At 38.8% G+C, this 16,051-nt stretch overlaps 1 long non-coding RNA gene across 1 annotated transcript in view; it reads right to left on the reverse strand.

Moving 5' to 3' along the window:
* Positions 1 to 16,051, reverse strand: part of LOC110400557 — a 35,111-nt gene that overhangs the window by 3,116 nt on the left and 15,944 nt on the right. The gene's annotated exons all lie outside the window — the stretch shown is intronic.

Genomic DNA, 16,051 nt, shown 5'->3' on the forward strand with positions numbered 1-16,051 from the left:
TTTCTCTCACCAGGGGAGGTACCAGGGCAACCTAGTGTTGACACCCTTGGGAGCCTCTACCAAATCTTTGCTTATATATAGATTAGGCAAGATCCACTACCAGGAATCCTTATGACTTTGTAATTTAATGAAGTCAAGCTTAGGACTGCAACTGAACTGCTAAAGCACATAAAACCTTTCCTCTTTCCTCTCTGTCTCACCTTGTCTGTCTCTGACCCAGTATACAACACAGTAATTTGCCTTTGCAAATTTTGGCTCCAATTGCCCAACCTCTGACAGGAGACAATAGTCCTTTGTCTCACAGTGTGGCTCTGAGGACTCAAAAGATTGTGAGGCATTCAGATAAGAGCATAATGACAAGATAAATAACTGGGAATAAACACAAGCACTGCCAAACCTTCTTGATAAAGTGGAAACACATAGTTCCCTAGGTTCCCATTTCTCTGTGTGCAGGTATGAGAAGCATCAAATGATAATTCTGTCACTAACTCAGCACCAAACACTGTCTTGACTGAGCATCAATCCTAAAATTCTGGGGAGAGGAGGGAATCTTTATTTTGGGAAAGAAAGGAAACCCTTCTCCACTGGATTTCTTGAAAAATGACAGTTGTATAACACTATCAAGATGTCTGGAATTTTTGAGTCAGTACAGTGAAGATGGATTATTGGTCAGAGTTTGATGAGCTAGCCAAGAGCGTATGGCTGATTTCTGAAATACATGACACTATTTCCACAATGCATATGACTGCTCTCTATAAAAACGTAAACATATATTATGTGTGCTGTGGGTGGGCTTTTGAAAACTACTGTAGAAATTCTGTGATAATTAACTGTCAGTCCAGTCAAGGACACTGTGATGTGAAATTTCCACCACACAACACTGCTGTAATTGGGCTGAACTTAATTAGAGATGTACAGCAAAATCTTTCATGCTGCTTTTCTATCATTGTGGACATTAAGATCTCTGTAACACAGATGTTAATAATAACAATTTATAAATATAAATAAGTTTACAGCCGAGTCTCTCCAAATTTGCAGCACTGTTTGTCCTTTAAAGGGTGTCACAATGGATGTGGCTCCAAAACCTGATCTATTATAGTGCAGGGAATCTGTAGTTTTTAGCACAGCTCCTTTTATATCTGCGGTTTTTAAAGTTATCACCAGTTGTATGTAATAACTTGGAGTTGCTGTAAAACCAGTCTCTGGGAAAGGAATCTATTATTATGACTGTAATTTTTTTTACAAGATATGGAAGCAAAATTTTGCTTATAAGGTTCTGTTTTTGATTAACCTGAAGGGTGACCTGTTAAACAAATTTAACATTTTTGTTTACAGTAATGGTTTGATTCTGTTTGCTCGAGGCAGGGCCTCAAACACTAGATTTAACACTTGCATGGCGCTAATATGATTGAAGTTATGATTTGCTTCTTCACACTCAGCTTACTGGCCACACTCAATGATTAAGCTGTAGTTCTTTGTCCCAAAGTTAACAAAATGAATTCTTTCATAGTGAGGTTGGTAAAGAGGTTGCATATTTATAGCCCTCCATAAACATTTTGTGATGAAACCACTGGGTCTTAATTGTAGGAGACTGGGAAGTCTGCATTTGAACTTTTTTATTACATAAAGTTTTTTTTGGATAATATCTGAAGGTGCTATGCATATTGCTCTGCTCCAAAGCATTTTCCTGGAGTACTTGGAGGGTTTTCAAAGACAGTTCAAGTGGAAGGGGATAAGATATTACCAAGAGCTATTAAAAATAACCAGACTTCATTATCTAAAGGGCTTTACTTGCACCAAAATGAGATTCTCAGTATGTCTGTGCTTCAAAAACAGTCATTCATACGCAAGATAAAAACTGTAGTACATATGTTTTCCCACTTTCCCTAGAAAAACTCAACATAAAGGCATGACAAATTTTTAAATGCTCCATAGTGTGATTTCTAAAGCTGTATGAAGGAATAAAATATCAACAAAAAACAAATGGTAAAACTTTTGCATTTAGCTTCCACTTCACAACAGTGGCCTACAATCACAAAAGACCTGCAGCTTGTCATGTCTCACTAATCACAAATGCTCTTACAGTTTCGTTTTGAATTTCTTCTACTTTGCTGTAAAGTTCTCATGAATTTGCATTTCGCTGAAACATTTCTAAGAGCCTGGCATTAAAATACACAAACTTATGAACTGTTGTGCTACACATAAATCATTACTGTAGATTTGAAGAATGTAAGCACCATACTTTACATAGTAAAGATCACTTCTCCACTCACAAATTTCACCTTTCTGTTTAACATTCCACAGTTTAATATATGATATAAAGGTGAAAAGCATTGCTGTCCTTTTCAGATCAGAAAAGATAACACAAAACTTATAAAGAATGCATGAAGCTCTAAATATAGATTTGAATTTCAGCTTAACTCCACTTCCTCTGCAACAGAAATTCATTTTATCTCCACAATGGAAAAGCAGTTTATACTCAGTGTCAAGATACAGCATTCAAGAGCCAATGACTAAATGCAAGGCACTGGGAAAGCATGGCAGCACTTCTCAAACGTGTTAGCTTGGCTGCTGATGGCAGCTCTACTGTTGGCTTTGACCAGGAAAAACATCATAGATCTCCTTGGAGTATTGCAGTCAAATGTTCAGAATCTGGTGCACTTAGGGACTATTTTAGTAAAATGATGACAATAATGAACTGTAGTTTGACATGGTGTAGGCAATAAACTCAATGAAGTCTGAAACAAGTTTCCAGAAATGAGACATCCTGAGCAAAATACATTGACAAGGCTAAGGCAAAAGAAACTGCCTAGACTGTAGGCTCCCTTCCACTCAGAAATGGGAATAATCCTGAAGAGTTCTTTCTCTCATTCAAATGATAGAGAACAGACTCAGATATCTGCTGTCAGAGCAAAACAGAAGCAAATGTAAACCTGGGACTGAAAAGTACACAGTGACAGTGCAGAGAATGGAAAGTCAAATGGGAACAGCTGGGTAGTCTGCAGAAAAAAAAACAAGCCCAGACTTTTGAGGACTATTTTTCCCTGGGTTTCCCAGGCTGGCCCATAGATACCTCATCACAAGATGCAGTGTAAGTGAGTTCAGCATCATCTCCCTGACAAATTCTGCCATTTTGCTACAATGACCAAAACCAGAAACATAAATTAGGGAAATGGGCTCTGCACATGCCATCCTGGGAGCTAAAAGGATCCACTGTGCTTGAGAAGCCTCAGAGTAGGATTCCTTTTTGTATCACCCTGTGGGGACAGAGCAGTGGCTGGATCTTTGCAAAAAGAGAATAACAAAATTATACTTTTCAATTGAATGGAATCTCACTCTACACAGGGAATTCTGACATGCAGTTTAAGCTGAAGAGATACAAAAATGAATCTGCCAAACACTGTTATTAACAAGCTTTTGGTTTAGTTCTCTTCTCCGTATCAAGGTCCAGCCCTGCTCTTTTGAGTTACAGCAATGTTCCTTTCTTGCTTTCCTTTCAAGAATTCTCTCCCATGTGAGAACTCTCTCCCTATAAATTGTCAGGACTATCTGGCAGCAACAGACTTTCTCTGAAAACACTTCTGTATTTGAATAATTTTGCATATGTTGAAGCTCAATGGCAATACACCCAAAGCCAGCTTAGCCAAGTCTGAGAATGAGTTAGCAAAACAATGTGCAAAGGCAAGCACATGCAAACCATAAACAAAACCAAACCAAACAACCAAACAAAAAAAAATCCAAACTTCTGAGATCTGCTGAGCACAATGAAAAAAATTACTTTCGGCACCTGAGAATACTTTCATCTCATTTGCCTTCACATGAAGTCTCTTCCTCCTGGGGATGTAGCTGTTTGGGCTGTCCAGTGAGCAAAAGCCATGTGGAAGCATTATCTCTGTGGTTCAAAACTAGGTAGGACAAAGTTTTCCCTCCTCCTCACTCTCATTTTTCAGCAAAGAAGGAAATATAGTCATGAGTTAAGATGTTGGACATGTCGATTTAAAAAGGCAAGTCTGACAACAGAAGAGATGCCTGCAGCTGAGTTTAAAGGAAACAAATTCAAAGACTCAAAAGCCTTCATTGATCCAAACATAATGCAACATCTTTCTAGAGTTGTGTCACATCAGCAGATGTGCTAGAAAAGAGGTGTGAACTGAGCAGTGTAATGGCTATCTACATGGGCTTTCACTGACACTTGTTGAATGTTTATGGAGACCAACCAGTGGATGTGAGCACACTGAGGTGATGGGTGGTGTAGTTCAGCAGTGGCGACAGCAACAGTGGGTCACCTCCGCTGGTGCAGATTTTGATGAGCGTGGCATGCAGACTCTTGTTCATTGCTGGCAAAAATGCACAGCTAATGGTGGTGACTGTGCTGAAAAATAACATTTTATAGCTGAGAATTTTATAGCTGAGAATTTTATACCTCTATCAAATAGTGTTATTGTGCTCCTTGTGTCTGTTGTCATTTCCCTGGGAATAAAATTAGGAGGCATTACTTTTTGGGTGACCTACATTGTACAGCAGTAGCTGTTTCTTTGTGTTTAAGGAAGAACCAACATAGTGAACATATTTTTTTTCATTTCAGAACTGGATTACTTATACCAAATCCTGATATTTTTAGACAATCATTGGGAAACTCAAGGTGCTATTCTAGAAAAAAAAAAAGACATAGAAATGTCACATTGGCAAGCACAACATAGCATGGAAGAAGCATCTCCTGCTGACCCACTCTCACCCCTCAGTCTCCTGCACATGTTCTTATATCACATGCCTATGACCCAGCAGAGAGGAGGTCAAACATCAGCTCAGGGTAGCCACACATCCAGTAAGAGAAGTATCCCAAGTTAGTAAGTTACTGTGGATGAAAGATGATGATGGGTCCTGGTGGACAAGAAGCTGCACACGAGCCAGCAGTGTGTGCTGGCATCCTGGAAGGCCAACTATGTTCTGGGCTGCATTAAAAGAGAAGTGGCCAGCAGGGAGAGGGAGGTGATTGTCCCCCTCTACTCTGCTCTTGTGAGGCCCCATCTGGAGTACTGCGTCCAGGCCTGGGGCCCCAGCACAAGAAAGATGCGAAGCTCTTAGAATGAGTCCAGAGGACGGTCACCAAGATGATCAGAGCACCTCTCCTATGAAGAAAGGCTGAGGGAACAGGGCTTGTTTAGCTTGGAGAAGAGAAGGCTCCGGGGAAACCTCATTGTGGCCTTACAATACTTGAAGGGAGCGTATAAACAGGAGGGAGAATGATTGTTCAGGGTGGATAGCAATAGGACAAGGGGGAATGGTTTTAAACTGAGACAGGGGAGATTTAGGTTAGATATTAAGAAGTTTTTCACTCAAAGGTTGGAGACACACTGGAACAGGTTGCCCAAGGAGGCTGTGGATGCCCCATCCCTGGAGGCATTCAAGGCCAGGCTGGACATGGCTCTGGGCAGCCTGGTCTAGTGGTTGGCAACCCTGCACTCAGCAGACGGGTTGAAACTCGATGATCTTTGAGGTCCTTTTCAACCCAGGCCATTCTATGATTCTATGATGAACTTAATTGGCATTGGTTATCTGATTTCCTGGAAGCAAGGAATATAAGTGAGCAACAGAGAAAGTATTCAAATCTTGGAGTCATAAGCTCTTTATCTGGATCAAGTGATCGCTATTCTTGATTTAGACTGCAGGATAAGACAGAAATTGTATCCTGCTTTCATCCATGTCCCCAGCTTTTAGATTAGATTCGTCTGTTAGAAAGAATCAAAGGCTACTTGAGATTTGTACGTTCAAATATTGCATTGGTTGTTTAAGGAGAAATAATGGAAGCTGGTATTTATTGTCTGCATTCTTTTCCAGATCTTAAAACAAGTGATTTGGTCTTTATCTCTGCCCAGTGACACTAACTAAGGAGCAGAATGTGATTTCAGTTTCATGATTCATATTTTTTTTAGCCTCAAATATTTTCAAAACATCACTCAGGTATTTTGACATGAATTTTCCCCAGGCTGGGCCATAACAGGGAGATCTTTACTATCTTTGCATATTCTGTCAATATTATTTATTATTTTAATGATAAAGACATGTTTTGGCAGTGCTGACTACAAAGCTTTGTTTAAAGTAGATTTCATTGGCTTGTGGTCCATTTCTGTACTCAGTCACGGAGGTGATAGGGAAAATTTTGGCAGCTCTCTACAAGTGAGACAACACTAAGAAAAATCAAGAAATATTTACAGCCTTTTCAGTCATCAGGAAGGAAAATTTTATCTTCTTCTGAATGTCTTTGTAAATATATGATGCATTTTAACAAAAATGATCCCTTTTCCTGAACATATAAACTAGCTGAAATCCTTTTCTGTCATGAAACGAAAGCAGATCTGATGCTCTAAAGTGTATCTTGGAGTTTTGTCTTACTCTTTACCTTCACAGAATCACAGAATTGCAAGGGTTGGAAGGGACCTCTGGGGATCACCAAGTCCAACCCCACAGATAAAGCAGGCTCCACAAAGTACTTATTAGCCTCCCCTATTTTCAGGAAAGTGCACGTGTTTGAGCGACAACTTCCTTTGCTATGATAGTGTGATTTCTCTTTTCATGAATTATGGTTGAAAATATGATGAGTCCCCTGTGCCAGAACACAAGGTGTCATGCAGACCACAACAGCAGGGCTACCTCCCTGGGACCCCATGACCCAAGCAAATGGTGACACGAAGCTCAACAGAAAGCACATCACCGCTGTCATCTCTCCTGAACAACCTACTTTTCATTTCTTCAGTCCTCCTTTGTTGCATCCCCTTTCCTTAGGTTATATGCAAAACAACTAAGCCTCTTCACCTCTCTCTGTATTGTTTTTCAGGAATAGATGCATTCGATGTTCTCAACTCAGTTCGCTCCTGTCATGCCATTGCATTCCTGTCAAGCGGCTCCTTTGAATTGCTGCTCACTAGTCTTTCATCAGCAGTGACCTCTGCTCGGCTTTAGTCAGCTAACACCTCATTTGCTTTCATGTGAAGTACCTCCTGGGTGGAGGGTACTGCAAGTGGCAGTTGAGTGAACCACTGCTGCTGGACTGGTATGCTCCAGCTGTCAGATGCCATCCATGTCTCCTCCCCACACCCCCCTACCTCTAACTCATTTTACCAAGCTCTACTTTGTACTTGTAGAAAAATGCATTGTAGATTTGTGGGTGATATTATCTCAAATGGTTCGAAAGTGGCTTTCTCACACTACCTTCGAAAAGCTCCTTCAGCACTGTGTATCTGGGTCTTGTCATTTTGTCTTTTGAGATTCTCAGACCAAGCCATTCATTTTTTGCCCCTCAGGTCTATTCTCCCTCAGTGACTTTTTCCTTGTGTTCCCTCCCTTTTTAAATGGATGCTTTAGTATATAAATGTACAGTGTACAAAATGCAGTAATTTCAACCTCATTGAGCACTTCAACATTGGGAGATCTTTTGCTTTTTTTATCTCTTACTTTTGACTTCAATGACATCTGAGTTTAATGACTCCTTTCTAATTTTTTGCTAGATGGAACAGCTTGGTGGCTTGTAGCCTTAGGACAGACATTGTGGAATACCCACCATATTCATGTGGTCTCTGATATCTACATTTTTTTCAATAACCTCCTAGACCTCATTGAGAGTCTAAAGATATCTTGAGACAAGGATTTCAATAAGGCTGTGTCTCAAACAAATTAGAGCAGTGCTTTTAGAATGAACGTTAGTTCGTGAATATATTTTTTGTCTGGGATCGCAACTTGCTTTTTGGAGCTGAGTGAACTTTCCACAGCAGTAGACTAGAAAAGTGCATGTAGGCGGGTCTGCTGAGGGAAAACTGAATTTCCAGCTGGTGGGGGGCAATGCACTGACTTGATTGCTAGAAGCAAGCTCAGAACACATTTGACATTCTTTGCTGCTGCTTCTGTCTTTGTATTTTCTTTGTGCATTTTAATCAGTGTTGTCCCTGAAACTGAGTGGGGTCCTCTGGAGGGGTGTTTCCTGTGGAATTTGGAAAATGCAGAATTTACTTGACCTCTGCCTCCTGTTGTATACAGTCATGCCCTATATTTCTAGTGAGGCTCTCTTTATGGATAGGGTGCTCAAATATAAGAGAAAATGATCCTTCCATTCTGCCAGCTGGTGTTGCTTTATTAAAAGATGCATGTGATGCCCTGAGGATTGTGTTTGTATGGTTAATCTTAAAGTGTTCTTATTGATGTTTATTCTAAGTATTTTCTAATCTGTAGGCAACTGGCCTGCAGTCTAACATCCACTTGCACAAGCACACACACACCTACCCGAGCTCCATTTGCTGAGCATTACTGCTATTTAAAACGTTTTCGGTTTCTACTGGGGCTAGGTCAGAGTGGTGTCCTGTTCAATATCAGTTTCTGACTAATATCTCCGCTCGCTTGCTGCTGCATCCATAATTGTGTGACTGTCAGACATAACAAAATGAGCCCTTTTTATTCTCTCAGCATGCATTTCTTCCTGTTATCCACCCGTGTGTGCATGTATGAATCTCCTTGTTGTATATCCATCAGACAGTCCTGAGACACCTGGCCTGATCTCTTTGGGTTTTTTTTTGATGGCTAATCTCCTGCATTATAAATTTACTTGACACATCTTTGCCATATAATATCACTGACAATAGCCCAATATAGTACAATATTTGAGGAAAAAAAAATGCAGTGGTTGAGTTCAGTAGAAAATGGATCAGGCCATTTCATCCCTGGCTGCTTGAATCCCAACCCAAGTCTGCACCATAGCACTTTTTCAAATCTTTTAAATATGAAATAATAATAGCAAATAGGAATTAGTTTGTTAATATATAGGTTGTTGTAAATGTGACAGTCTTTTTGCATATAATGTTGCTGAGTTTGGCTATCAAATTTAAGAGGTTTTGGGAAAATAAAGTCACTTTATTATCAGGACAAAGAATAAAACTTACATTTCTCTGACTCTTTTCAGAACAAAACTGCACTGATACAGATTCACGGAGGCCTGATGTAGTTTGTGTTCATACTGTAACAAGATGACACTAGGAGGGGATTGTCTTCTCTGTCAAACCATTCATGTAGAATAACTGTACAGGAAGTGAAGGTATCTCAGACCCCTATCCCTTTGTCCAAATGACTAATTAATTGAAAAGATATTAAGGCAAGACACCAAAATAATAGGCAGATGATCCTAGTGCTTAGACCACATTTTCATAGGAAATGCAGTTTAAGAACAAGTCCAAGAAAAAATCCACCACTGCTAACTGAAATATTTTAGCTGGAATTTTAAAATATGCATAAAAACAGAATCTTTGCTAGAGATTTTCATCTAGGCTGTCTTGTCCACTGAACTCCCTAATACTATTAACTTCTCTTTTGCTTGTCCAACTCATATTTGACAAACTGCACAGTCCTTTAGGTAATTGACAATCTGTCTATTTTGTGTTCTGCAAGCATCAAAATGGTCAACTTCCATCTGGTGTGCTTTTAAGAAAAGTTTCTCACTTCAGAATCCACGGGCAGCATTTTCCCTATATTACCAACAAATTGCTATTTCATTTCATTTCTGACCCTTCCTGTCGCCCTCCAATGATGCTACAAAATAATTTTTCCTCCAAGAAAATATCTGTAAAGAGCTTTTTCTCTGACTGCCAGCTGAAAAGAAGTCCTGTGCCCAGTCTTCCACTTGGCTTCCTAACATTGGTGCTGGCAGTTGGGTCTCAAACAGACTGATACACGCAGTTTCCTGGAGATAGGCTGCATTAACCTGACGTGCCATACAGCTGGCAGGACGTAAAGGAATGTGGTATTGCCATCTTATCTCCAGCCTGGTTGAGTGTTGGTTGCAAGGAAATCTCAGAAACACAAAAGCAGTAAAAAATTTCCTTCCCGCTTCATATCTCAGCATAGAGTTAATACTAGTGTTCAGGCAGGGTTGTTAAATGCTAGCTTTATCAGTAAAGCATAGCCACATTTATTACTTATTTTAACCCTTTTAAACACAGGGAATTTATTTTTTTAAAGTGCATTAGTGCAATGAATTTAAATCAGAGGTTGTCACAAAATAGAAATAATATCCCTTGATCTTCCCTGTTGTAGTTTATATTCTGAATATAGCTAAATACATTTGTAAAAGTCTCACTAGGAAAAAAAATGTAGTCTGGGAATCTGAACCCTTCTCACATTTACATTTGTAAACTCAGTGAAAAGTAATGATGTGGGTTTTTTTTTATTATTATTTTTTCTTTCTTAACAGAAAAAAAAATACCCCTAGAAGTACTGAATCCCACATTAGCAATATATCTCTGTCTCAGGACAAAGCATGCGGAGACAGAGAGATTGTGTTAGGTGCCTAATTCCTACTAACATCCAGCAGAATTTGGGCACCTCTGAAAATTCTCCCTATGTGCACGGTATGATATTCCTCTCTTATTGCAAATGCTCTGCTGCCTGTTACTAGTGAAGTCTGGTCAACAAAAGGGTCTCAGCATTGCAGTCAGAAGCTTGTACAGTTATACTTAGAACTTAATTAACTGTTCTCAAAGGACAGTTTGAACTCTACATTTCTGGGGAACACAAGCTGAAAGCAGTTGCCTGGCCTAAGGGCATGCAAATGAAGAGATGTGCCCACTTTCTTTTGGTCACCCCAGATCATAGAAGAAGTCAAGCAAGCACTGTCGGTGAAAGGAAGAGAATAAACGTTTGAAAAACACTGAGATAACTACGGTCATATTAATCCTGGAAAAGATGTGATGCATTTGAATGTTGCTTCAAAACCTATTTCCATTCTTCTCAACCTAAAGTTGGTGCCTTTGCTGATCCATTTAGTTGGCTAGAGCACCTAGGTATAACTCTTGTTTTTGAAACAAAAGAGGAGCAACCACCTCATACAGCTCACGAATACAAATTCCTCCCCACTTGCCACTAGAGGACACATGACTCATTCTTGCAGCTTTCCTGAGCCCACTGCTGCTGCACAGCTGTCAAAATCCAGAGCACTTTTAACCTTATCTGAAAGCAAAATGGATAGTCAAAAATCTCTGCAATGGTACTATCTGCAAATGAGAGAACTGAGAGTATAAATCAAAGGCTTTTGACTCATTTTGGTGAAGCAGAAAATAGAATTGTCCAACTTGTCCAAGATGCAGAGTATTCGTTATAAAGGAGACGGAGAATAGATTAGCTTAAGGACTTAAAGAATCACCACAGGAGCTCACACCTGAGGCTTTTGGAATACCTGAGTGTGCTTGGAGGTACATCCAGCTGCCTGTGTTCCCCTGCCCCAAGATTTCAATAGAGCAAGGATGAAAATAATAAAGGGGTTTTGATTCGAAGACAAAAAGATCATGCTGAGAGAAGCAAATAATGTTCTTTCCCAGTGCTAATTTCTTCCTCTGCGTTTCTGTGAGCCAAGAAACAGACACCTCATGCAGCCTTTAACCTCATTAAAAAAACAGACTTGTATGAGGAAAATCAAACATGCACTTCACAGTTTAAAAAGTATAAGAACAAAATCTTACTTTCATATTACATCAAGACTAATATTAACTTTTAAGACATACTGAAAAATCTGAAAAGTTTTGTAAAATCTACTGCAATACAATTATGCTGTAATGCACTCGTTCTTGCATACATAGAAGGAACGTATATCTTGACACAAGACTTGAGAGCACAGTAAAGAAGTATTTTACTTTGGTCCAAAAGTAACATACAGATGGGTTGGTGGTAAAGCATAACTAAAATACAGTAAGTCCTTCCTCTACATATGCACATTCATGACAAAAGTTTTGTTTTGTTTTGTTTTTCAATATTTTTTTCTGAATTGTTATATTTCTGAACCTCCCAAAGAAGAAAAGACAACAAAGCAGGAAGTCTCTCTGTGCCTCCTTTGGCTTCTGAGCTCATGTCTTTAAACAGGTATTTTGAGAGTTGTAAATCTTCCTGCCAACTGTTGTCCTCATAACCCCACAAGATTAAGTGAGAATATTTATTATTATTTGGTTGTATCAGGTTGGTTTACTTAATCAGTTCTTGCATATCAATAGAAATAGTGTCTGTACTGAAATAAAAAAAATAAATAAAAGCAAGGGGATATGGAATAAAACTGCTGTGCATATGAACATGCATGTATTACACTTCTTAGAAATTAAGTTCAGCAGTCCCCAAGGCCTACAAATTGATTCCCTATAAACGTTGTGGTAAAGGGACCCAAGAAGAAAGATACAGAAGTGTCTGAACGAACTCAGGCAGCATTTCTTTCCCTTCAAGATCTGTCTTTTTCAAGCATCACTTATCACTATTGAAATATTACTTATGACTATTAAATCTGTAGAGTACTTTGAATCTCCATTGTCAGCATGAGTCATGTTTCATCAGGAAAATATCTTCGTTCTTAATAACTTCTCAATTTGTTCCCTCATTTTTCCTCCCATTTAGAAGTCCTAGTAATACTTCTCATGAAATCTACGCATTGAGGCCACAGAAGGTGGAAAAGTTCCAGCTCCGTGATGTGAAGATTAGTTTCAGGGTTCATAATACCTGTCGTTGCAGCCAGAGCACTCTATGCCTCACTTGATCTGAAGCTTCCCTTAAAAATCTTGTGGCTATCAATATTGAGAAGAAGCTTAGAAAAATGACCCAAGTCTACCCTAAATTCTCACAAGTTTTTTTTATTTTTTTTTTAAAAAAAGGAAAAAATAATAAAGCAGCTGAAAACAAGAACACAAAATTGCTTGTCTTTAGAGATCTTTGTTACATATTGAAAAATTGAACATTACAGACAGGTTAGAGAGGGCAAATTTTTAGCTCCATCTGATACAAAGCAAAGGAGACTGAAAGTATCAGGCAGTCCTTTATTAGACTGAACCAGTTGGATCTGGTCCATAATGACATAGTGGGATATGGCAGAGGATTTTTAACTGGACATACAAGACCATAACAAATAGCAAACTATACTTGAGTACTTCAGATTGCTTACATACATCACATTTTCCCTTGTTGAATATCAATGAACCTAACTAGAAACTTTCTCTCTTGTTAAAGTAATGTTTAAGGCGTTCATTGTAGGATTTTAGCAGTTCTTCTGAAATTAGAATATATCCTCAGAATTTTCAGACTGATAAACAAGCATACTGGATGCTCCTGAAATACATTTGTCAATATAGACTTGGGGAAAATAATGCTTCCAGCAAGTAACATAGTTGTTATACTGCCTAATATCATTGAAGTTCTAGGACGGCTTTTTTAATTCAGTCTCTAAGGAACTGAGCTGGAAGGGTTTTTTCTGTCTTTGTTGTCAATATAATGGTGCTCAACCATGCTATAATGCATCTAGGGATTAATTTATTGCTATTAACAGATCCACCAGGGAAACACAGGTGGCTAGAAAAAAATGTACCTTTAAGAAAAGGAGGGCTATCAAAGCCTTTTCAAGTAATGGAAGAAGAAAATAGATTGTAACTGAAAATGACAATACCACTAGAGAAAACTGTGTGTTAGAGGTGACTGCTGATGAGCAGAAGCATGATACATCCAGTGACGAAGTAAAACCACAGACAGAGAAATACATCTGATTTAAGATATGAAACGATATCACTACAACACAAGAAACTTCTATCTAAAATGTAAGTATGTCTACACTGGAGTAACTTCAAATTGTATAACCACACATAAGCTAAATTTAAGCTAACTAGGGCAGGTATTTCTAGTAATGTAACCATGTCAGCACAAAACCCATCTCAGACTAAAAAAAGCCCCACCTGCTCAAGGAGTTGCATAAATACTTGCCATTGGGCCCCACAGAACCCTGTCCTAGCATAGTTACACTTCTAATAACATCAAAGTTAGACATGCTGCACATAATAACTGCAGTATAGATGCTCCTTAAGACTAAAACTCCCTTAAAAGGATCTAAAGCTCTTTGGTGTCAGTAGCAGACTTTCCACTGATTTCAGTGAACTTTGGCTCAGGCCTTTTAATGTTAAAGATGAATGTAACATATTAAATTATAGAACAGAGTACTTGGTCTTAATAAGAGCAAATTATTTCTTCAGGGTAATAAAACTGATGCAGTTGTAGCAAGACAACTGAGAAAACAGACTCAGGGAAAACTAATTAAAGCATCTTGAGTACAAGAACTAAGTTTTGCCCTCCCTGACACAAGAAATTAACTTCAGAACTTTTATAAAACACTTATTCTCATACAGAGTAGGTAATAAAAGTGATATACTGTAGCCTTCTCTCGAACCAAGATCAAACTACGTACCTTCTATGAAAGGGAGCAATTTGCCCAGGATGTGCCTCTTGAACACAGCAAAAAAAAATGTTTGCTGTTGAAATGTGAAAGCCTATTAAGTGCTGGGCTGTGATTGCTTTTCAATTAGCTTTTACAAAGTTCTAAGGAAAAAGTGAAAAGGTGGTTCCCTAGGTTGCAAGGCAGCTATTAAGTTTCTACTCAGACAATGCCACCAGAAGACTGTACTTCGTTTCATCATGTAGACATTTCTCTATCAAGGAGAAAGGAGGAAATAGAAGAGCAAAACTAGAGAAGGCAAGTTGTTCTTTAATAAGTATTAATAAGCCTTGCTGGCTTTTCAGAGAGGCAGCCATCCCCAGCAAAGGACTTTAGCAGTTGATCTGTTTGCAGTAAATTTCTTTGGGTACAGAGAAAACCTTTGATTGGACTGAGTGGGTCTGTTCAGACCCAAGTTTGAAAGGGAAGAGTTTGGGCTGGAGGAGCTTTTGAGCTTAAACTGGAGTATCATACAGCAAGCCAAAGGGCAGGATGTTTGTCCGAAGAGAAAAGTAACTTGTTAAAGTGATCCCCAGAAATATAAAACAAGGCCCTCTCTCCTAGTGACCACTGTGGGTACTTCAAGCCTTGATGGAGAGAGGTTAGATCTAGATAATCATTTGTGCATGTATTTAACTGCAGATACATGAGAAGCTCTGTTGACATCACCAAGCCAATTTCAAAGCAAAGAAGAAATGTAAGTGCTTTGCTGGATGCTGACCAGAAGCAGATGAAGTTAGCTATAATATCTTTTTGGAGGCTTCTTTTTATTTCTGAATCCTCAGAGCACACAGACCTCTTCCTGGATAGTCTCAAGAAGGATAAAACTACCTGGAATGGAATTTGAGACACTAGCTGAATACTTTTCCATACAGAATAGGGATTTTTCCTTTAGTCCATAAACAGAAATTTTGTATTAGGCTTTCAAACAGAGGCTGTTTGTTGATTTAGAGGCTGTTTGCTGATTGAGATTTTTAAAACAAAACATCTGGGTCAATTTTTATTTCCCTCATTGGAATTACTTTATAATTTTCCAGATCTTATTTTGCAGGCCAGAAAAAAAAGGATTGTGTCCAAAAGCATTTGCTCAGAAACTGGATTGTAATAATAAATGTCAGCCAGGTATACCAGATCCCTCTCTTTCTGGATGCCATCCTGCAGTGTTTTCAGATGGTATTTGAAATCAATTAACATACTGGGAAGGACTATAAAGTATGTCAGAAGGTGGGCTCCAATTCAATAGAATTGGCTTTGGTGTTTTCTAATCCCTGGAAGAGATTTTTTTCTCCTTAGTTTTATAAAACTTTCTATTAGGCTGCTACTATTTGCTTCTAGTTATTTTCGACAGACAGGGAAATCCCACTTCAGCTGTGGTTGATTAATAATGTCCTACAGAATTCATAGGAGCCAGGATTTTTTCCAGTATGACCATTTCCAGTGTGATTGTCTCCGGGTCAAACCAATAGGAAAGGAAGACTTCCGAAGTTCTGAAGCGGTCAGAATCATCATGAATAAATGTATGATAAGCAAGGGCCCTACTGTCTGTAACTGCAGTCATTGTGGCCGTAACAGAACAAGCACATGTGTACACGTCTGGAACACTGCACATTTCCAGTCTACTAATTGCTGCAATTTCAGAATATGATGCAGTGCTAGAACACTGTGACTATTCATGGTAATTTGGAAGATTGTCAGGTCTTATTTGGATGGAAGTGAGAGTTATTCCCATATTTTCCTCTGTTTCTCAAAAAAAAAAAAAAAAATAGGCTTCCTCATGTTCCTACT

The sequence above is a fragment of the Numida meleagris genome, chromosome 1 (assembly GCF_002078875.1).
Source record: "Numida meleagris isolate 19003 breed g44 Domestic line chromosome 1, NumMel1.0, whole genome shotgun sequence".
Lineage (NCBI taxonomy): Eukaryota > Metazoa > Chordata > Aves > Galliformes > Numididae > Numida > Numida meleagris.